This window comes from Calliphora vicina, chromosome 1 (genome assembly GCF_958450345.1).
Source record: "Calliphora vicina chromosome 1, idCalVici1.1, whole genome shotgun sequence".
Classification (NCBI taxonomy): Eukaryota; Metazoa; Arthropoda; class Insecta; order Diptera; family Calliphoridae; genus Calliphora; species Calliphora vicina.
Genome location: NC_088780.1, coordinates 50,677,683 through 50,685,677, shown reverse-complemented (window position 1 = coordinate 50,685,677; position 7,995 = coordinate 50,677,683). Strand labels below are relative to the sequence as shown.

At 29.2% G+C, this 7,995-nt stretch overlaps 1 protein-coding gene across 2 annotated transcripts in view; it reads left to right on the top strand.

The window, feature by feature from the left end:
• Positions 1 to 7,995, top strand: part of LOC135960996 (dihydropyrimidinase-like) — a 56,666-nt gene that overhangs the window by 13,526 nt on the left and 35,145 nt on the right. The window lies entirely within an intron of this gene.

Genomic DNA, 7,995 nt, shown 5'->3' with positions numbered 1-7,995 from the left:
CAATAATAAAATGCTATTTTAATTTGATGACAAGACAACTTTCGCCATTATCCCATGTCTTGACAAAGCAAACAAAATGGCGTACATAGAAGTATTTGACCCGAAAAGCTTGCCAAAATTATTAAAAGTGTTTTTTTATACTACAACTAGATAGGTATCTGAGAGCCAAAAACCTAAGTCTGTTGTCAAAAACCTAATTCATGAGAATGTATTGCATGTATTTTGTTTATGTATCACTCGTATGTGTGAAAAGAGAGTAATATTTTACTCTCTCCTTCCGTTCTATGCGTTTATTCTATGGTTTTAGGTTTTATTAGTTCCAAGGACGAGTCTTATTGATTTTGGTTTAAATCGGTCTATGATTTCAAGTAGCCCCAATACAAATGTCTCCTCGGAATTGCATTTATCTACTTATAAAAATGTTAATTATATAGTAAACATGATCAAATTTAGCAAGAAATCATGATGCAAAGTTTGGTGGAAATCGGGCCACATTTGACCTTAGACCCCATATGAGGCCGCCTTCAGAAAATCACTTTATATTTTCATAATTGACTTTTATATGAATCTCAATTCTCATACCAAATTTTATAAAGATCGGTCCATAATTGACTCTACCCCTCATATTAGGACTGGTTTAGAAAATCAGTTAATCACCCCTATTATGTATGTCGTTGTCGACATTAAGTCACGTCGACGGCACAAAAATGGTATTTGCGAAGTCAATATCGATAACAATTGTTAACTATTGACAGCAATTTGAAATTTTCTAAGGCGCGTTAAAGTCGACATTGACTGAAAACGAGTATTTTCTGTCGACATGATATTTGACAACGACTCATACAAAAATTAAAAATAGTTGCGATTAGAGAAATTAAAAAAAATAAAATCAACAGTTGAAACCGTAATGGCAGAACTTAGAGCTGCAATTTATTTTTATTTATTCTTTTAATTATTTTTTTTATTCATTTTTTTATTTCAATTAATTTTAAACATGGTTCAAATCACTTAAAAATTTTGCTATTAGCGAAGTTATCTATTGTAAACAAAATAAAAAAAGTTTGTCCTGCCACGTACTACCATAGTGTAAAAAATTATTTCGCCCGGCCGTGTGCCGGCTGCATATGATATATTTACTAGCGAAGCCGGTGTTCGAAATATTCAAATCATAGCTTCTTTTCATTACATTGAAGCTTAAGGATTTGTTTGTTTCACTGGAATCCAATAGAAAAAGGCATTTTTTATAAGAATAATAAATAAAATTCAACAGCTGTCACGAAATGCATAGGGATGATACTTATTTCTTTTAGATTATCGATAACGAGTCGACATCAACACAACATTGTTAGTAAATACCAATTTAGCGTCGAGTTGATGTCGATGTCGACTCGAAGTGACAACGACTACAAAGTGATGTCGACGTATTATGACATACATAATAGGGGTGAATATTAAAGCCGATCTAAATGATATACATAATTCAAAATATTCAATAAATTTCTCTATAGTTCGATCCATAACTGACCTGAGACCTCCTATAGGGTCTTCCACCTGTAGCGCTCTGATCGACATACAACTCGTATTAATAACGTTATTGTTATAATAGTTGATATAAATAAGTTTAATATCAACATTAATTGCTCTGACAATTATTGTAAGGAATGGACCATTATTTCGCACAACCCCCATAAGGGGCTCTGTTGACCACTGTTATTTAACATGAATAAAGTGCTACTTCCCCACTGTACATAGTTGTGGGAACAAATGTTCTGACAAAATGTATCGAACAAGAACATAACATGGACAAGTATAGTCCACACGAAATAAATTAATGTGTGCACAAGAAATTTCGTATTTGTGTGAATATATATGGGCAATTCCACGAGAATCGCTACCACGACTGAAAAAACAAAAACCTTTGAAACTTGTTTTCAATATGATTTGAATAGAAGAAAATAATAAACAAAAACATTAGTTTAAACTGATTATATTTAATTTTTTAATGTTTTAGGCTAAAATTGCGGCGACAACTAGGCTCCCAATTAGCTTGTAGTATGAAATGAATTTGACTCTGATTGTTGTTTTGCTATTGTCAAATTGTATATTTTCTATTAATTGTTTTAGTCATAGAATAAACACATAGAACGGAAGGAGAGAGTAATATATATGGAAAAATTACTCTCTTTTCACACATACGGGTGATACAATAACAAAATACATTCTCATGAATTAGGTTTTTGACAACAGACTTAGGTTTTTGGCTCTCAGTTACCTATCTAGTTGTTGTCTATGGTTTTAGTTTTTTGTATACAGAAAATTACAGAACATTAAATTTTATTTACTATAAAATCATCCAAAGATTGTTTTTATTTAAAAATGACGGATTGTATATAAGAAAAATATTTCGTTTAGTGTAAGAAATTAAAAGAAAACATAACGCCTCTCACGATTCGCAAATTTTCGCATATTTCTACATGTACCTCAAAATGAGTTCCGTTTTATTTCACGTACGATATACCCTTATTTCGCTCAATATTTTGGACAACAATATTTCGAAAGAACTTTTTATTATTTTAAAATATAGTACCCTCTAAATGGAACATAAAGACCAAATTATTTTTCAGATACTCTTATTTTTGCAAAATCTATTCCACTCTATAGGCGTACAAATGTCACGTACGATGATATGGAATTGCCCATATATGACTAGTAAAGACGGGGGTTATGTCTAGTTAACACTATAAAAGTGAACAATATTATCATTATCAATCAATTACTTTTAATTGTTAGAAAACGCTTAATATTTCTAGGGTTCTCAGGAATATTTTTTTTTGGACATTTTTAGAATTTCTTTATAAGTTTTCTTCTTAATGTTACAATATTCAGAATGGTAAAAGTCAGAATAAAGGCATCAAAAGACTATTTATTCGAAAAAAAATATTGGTTTAATTTAGTATAAAAAATTCCCGGGAATGAAATGATTTTTGAATTTCCTTCCGTTAAGGGAAAAAGTCTCGGAAATTAGGAACCCTAATTCAAACACATTATCTTGTCCCACAAGCCCACTACTATTTAGTACTTAATACTTTTGTATTAGAAAGTTCCCCCAACTAGAGAGGTGAAACGAAAATTCTTTATGATACAAAAGTTCTCTCATTAACATGTTGTAAATTTGCAATACTAAACATTTGTTTTAATTGTGGAAAGTTCTATTTGAACTTGTTTAAAAAACAAATTTCACAAAAAAAAAAAACAACTTATCGCTGCAATATAATACAAAAATTAAGTCATTGCTACTCAGTACTACTGCATAATTTCTAAAAATAAACTGTTTAATTATTTCAACTAAACAATTTATACAATGCGAAGAATATCGAACTTTAACAAACCAGAAATGTGTGTTGAAATTCTTTAATTTTGGACTTAGCTAAATAAATAAATGTCATTTCTCTGTGTACTTGGATTATAAAAGGAACAATTTCAAATGTTATTGGAGGTTTTTCTAAAACAAAGAATGATAATTGCAATGAAAAGAACAGACACATATATTCTTTAGAATTCAACAGTTTCTTGTACGTCACAGTATAACTACTATATAGAGCATAACTATTATTTACTAGCTGACCCGGTGCGCTTCGCCACCCCAATTAGAAGAAAGAAATAGTACTATCAAGTCTCACTTTGTGAATCTAATTGTAAATGTCTAATTTCATATTTCTGGGTCCATTATTATAGAAAATGCAAAATGTGTTCCTAATTTTAAATTTTTAGGTTTATTATTATAAAATATTCAAAAAGTACCATTGCAATAAGGAAATAGTACCATTGATTATCACTTTTAAATTCGCATTCACTAAACCATAACCCGTCAAGCTTGAATTTTAGATTTGTATATCATTTCCTATATTATCAACTAATTTTGTTTCTATAATACTTAAGATTTAATAAATTATCACAAAACCGAAACCGATCGGTTTTTAATTTTTTAAAACCGAAACCGCGGTTTTGAAATTCTTCGATTTTTTGGAAAGTCTAGGTCCATTATTATAGGAAATTCAATAAAAGTACCATTAGAATATATAAAAAGTACCAAAAATCCCCCACTTGTGGTTTCCCACTCACTCGGGTCCATATAAGCTTAATTTCATGGCTTTAGGTTCATTGGTGTAGAAATTACAAAAAGTACCATTCGAATAAAGAAAAAGTACCAAAAAGTCTCCCCTAGAATTCTAACTCACTTAGGACCATGTATGCTTAATTTCATGTTTTTAAGTCCATTGCTATAGAAAATTAAAAAAAAGTACCATTCGAATAAACAAAAGGTACCATGAGGTATCCGCTTGAATTTTCAATCACTTAGGACCATATACGCTTAATTTCATATTTCTAGGTCCATTATGTTATAGAAAATTCAAAAAGTACCATTAGAATATAGAAAAAGTACCAAAAAGCACCCACTTGTAGTTGCTCACCCACTCGGGTCCGTATAACCTTTATTTAATGTTTCTAGGTTCATTGGTGAAGAAATTACAAAAAGTACCATTTGAATAAAGAATAAGTACCAAAAATTCTCCCCCTAGACTTCTCACTCACTTAGGACCATATACATATGTTTAATTTCGTGTTTCTAAGTCCATTGTTATAGAAAATTCAAAAAAGTACCATTATAATATAGAAAAAGTACTAAAAAGTATACACTTGCGGATTCCCACTCACTCTGGTCCATATAACCTTTATTTTATATTTCAAGGTTCATTGGTGAAGAAATTACAAAAAGTACCATTCGAATAAAGAAAAAGTACCAAAAAGTCTCCCCTAGAATTCTAACTCACTTAGGACCATGTATGCTTAATTTCATATTTTTAAGTCCATTGCTATAGAAAATTAAAAAAAAGTACCATTAGAATAAACAAAAGGTACCATGAGGTATCCGCTTGAATTTTCAATCACGTATGACCATATACGCTTAGTTTCATATTTAGGTCCATTATATTATAGAAAATTCAAAAAGTACCATTAGAATATAGAAAAAGTACCAAAAACAACCCACTTGTAGTTTCCCACTCACTCGGTTCCATATAAGCTTTATTTCATGTTTCTAGGTTCATTGGTGAAGAAATTACAAAAAGTACCAATCGAATAAAGAAAAAGTACCACAAAGTCTCCCCATAGAATTCTCACTTACTTAGGACCATATATGTTTAATTTCATGTTTCTAAGTCCATAGTTATAGAAAATTCAAAAAAGTACCATTAGAATATAGAAAAAGTACCAAAAAAACCCACACTTGTGGTTTTCCACTCACTCGGTTTATATATAAGCTTTATTTCATGTTTCTAGGTTCATTGGTGAAGAAATTACAAAAAGTACCATTCCAATAAAGAAAAAGTACCAAAAAGTCCCCCGCTAGAATCTCACTCACTTAGGACCATATATGTTTAATTTCATGTTTCTAAGTCCATTATTATAGAAATTTCAAAAAAGTACCATTAGATGAACAAAAAAGTACCTATAGTTCAGTTCACACATTTTGGTACCTAAATATTATCCCCTATTCCTAACACTAACTTCACTCAAATAAATATCAGCTAACTTTAATGTCGATAACTGAAATAATTTAAAATTTTAAAAAAGTACCATTAGGAGCAAAGTACCAATTTCCCTTTTCTTACTTGAACACCCCTCAAGTTTGAAATTTAAAAATATTCCATTTTGCCAAAATTGTTTATGCTATAGGCATGTATCAAAATATTAAAATCTGTGTTAATGTGCCCAAGAATAAATATGTTTTAAAAAAAGTACCAAACTGTTTACCCGGATTTGGCCCAATATACACCTTGGTACTCGAGTTGCAAATAACACGCTGTTAGTTAATTTTTGTATGAATCCAGGAACCAACGTTAAAAAAATTATCAAAATTGGCTTAATAATTTCAAATATAATGTATTTTCCCGATTTTATCCCCTTTTTGGTACCTTTTTTATCCCCATTGAGGTGGTACAATTTCATTCAAATAAATTTCTGTAACGTGGTGGGAGCTCATAATAAAATATTCGTATGTCTATGTCAAATTATAGAAAAACATATTTTATGAAAAAGTACCAAAAATTAACACAATTTTTATCCCTTAAAGGTTCGAATTTCCAAAAAGTACCAAACTTATATTTTTTATTTTTTGTTAATTAAAGAATACGATTTAAAATTTGTTTCTATGTTTATTGGTTTAAAAGATACATAGGGTGCAAAAAAAGTACCAAAATACAGTTTTTACCCGTTTTCTCCCCTAAAAGTTTCGAATTTCCAAAAAGTACGAAACACCTGTCAGCTTATTTTTTAAATGGAGTAACATGCTATTTTAAGTTTTTTTGTATCTTTATTAGTTTTGAAGATATAAGGTTACCGAATTTACCCGTTTTTACCCTTTTTTACCCCCTAAACGTTCGAATTTCCAAAAATCCCTTCTTATCGGATCGTTTTGGAGAGGGAGGAACCCACAGTTAAAATTTCGTGATTCTAGCTTCAGCCGATGAATCAGTCAGTCAGTCAGTCAGTCAGTCAGTCAGTCAGTAACGTTACTCTTTTATATATATAGATTAAAGGGTTTATTAGTGCGCAATTCCAAATTACTATCTATAATTTATAGAAATTTTAAATATTTTTTTTACGAATTTCAATATTATTGAATAATCATTATATCAATATAAATGTTTCTAATTTTTTTTAAATTAATTTCTTTAATTTTAATAATTAAGAGAACGTTGAATTTCTCTACAATATTTGTGTCATTAGTTTTTAAGAGCATTTTTATATTAAAATTTATAAATAAAAACATGTTTCTGTATGTATTTTGTGTAATATGAATATGCCGAAATGTTTGTAGATAAGTATGAATGTACAAATTTTAAATAAATAAAAATACATTTTGTATTACATACATTTATTGCATTTGTGTGAAAACAAAAAATTATTTGAATATTATGGATGACATTTAAAATGACTTTAACACACTCTTGGCATTTTGGAATAAATGGGTCAGAAAATTATGGTCTGTCAAGTTCGTTTGCAATTTTTAATACCCATCATCAAGGGGGTATATGGATTTTGTCATTCCGTTTGTAACATATCAAAATATAGGGCCCAAACAGGGACCAATCAGCTAGCTGGCTGAAATTTGGTATAATAATACTAATAATAATTTTTTAAATCAATAGACAATTTAAAAAAAAATTATTTTATTAGAAAACGACATGACTTTTAGAGTATTTGTAAAACTTCTCTACAAATTAATTAAAAAAAAAATACTCAAAAAAGTTACATGCGAGTGTTTTTTTTCTTACTAATACATTCTCCCCACCTAGGTTTTTGACAACTGAGTTAGGTCTTTGACAGGAGAGTTTCCGCTCTATTCATATACATTTTCTCTATGATAATAACCATATTTATTTATCAACAAGTAAGAGAGCTATATTCGGATGTGCCGAATCTTATATACCCTTCACCAAATTATACATCAAAATAAAAATTTTAAATATTTTTAGGTAAGCAAAATTTATTTTTTTTCCAAAGGTGTTTTTTCATTTTTTGGAAATTTTTTTTTAATTTTTTAAATTTTTTTTGTTTTTTAATTTTTTTAAATATTTAGCGAAAAAAAACTTGGTGAAAAAAATATTTTTTCCGATTTTGACCCATTGTAGGTCCAACTTACTATTGTCTTACATACGTCATTACAAAGGTCTTTGAAATATCTATATTGTCTATATTAATAACTTAGTAATCCAGATATAGGTAAAAAAATCTAGGTTGTCCTGGTTTTTTCCTCATATCTCAGCAATTCAACACAAGACATTGGTTCTGACTCAGTCACATTAATAAAATTTATACAAATTTTTTAGTATGAAAAAGTGCAATATTTTTGATAGACTTATGGTGTTTTCTTTTCTGACACAAAATGTTGCCTATTTATTTTGTACCATTTATTAAATGTTACACATACCC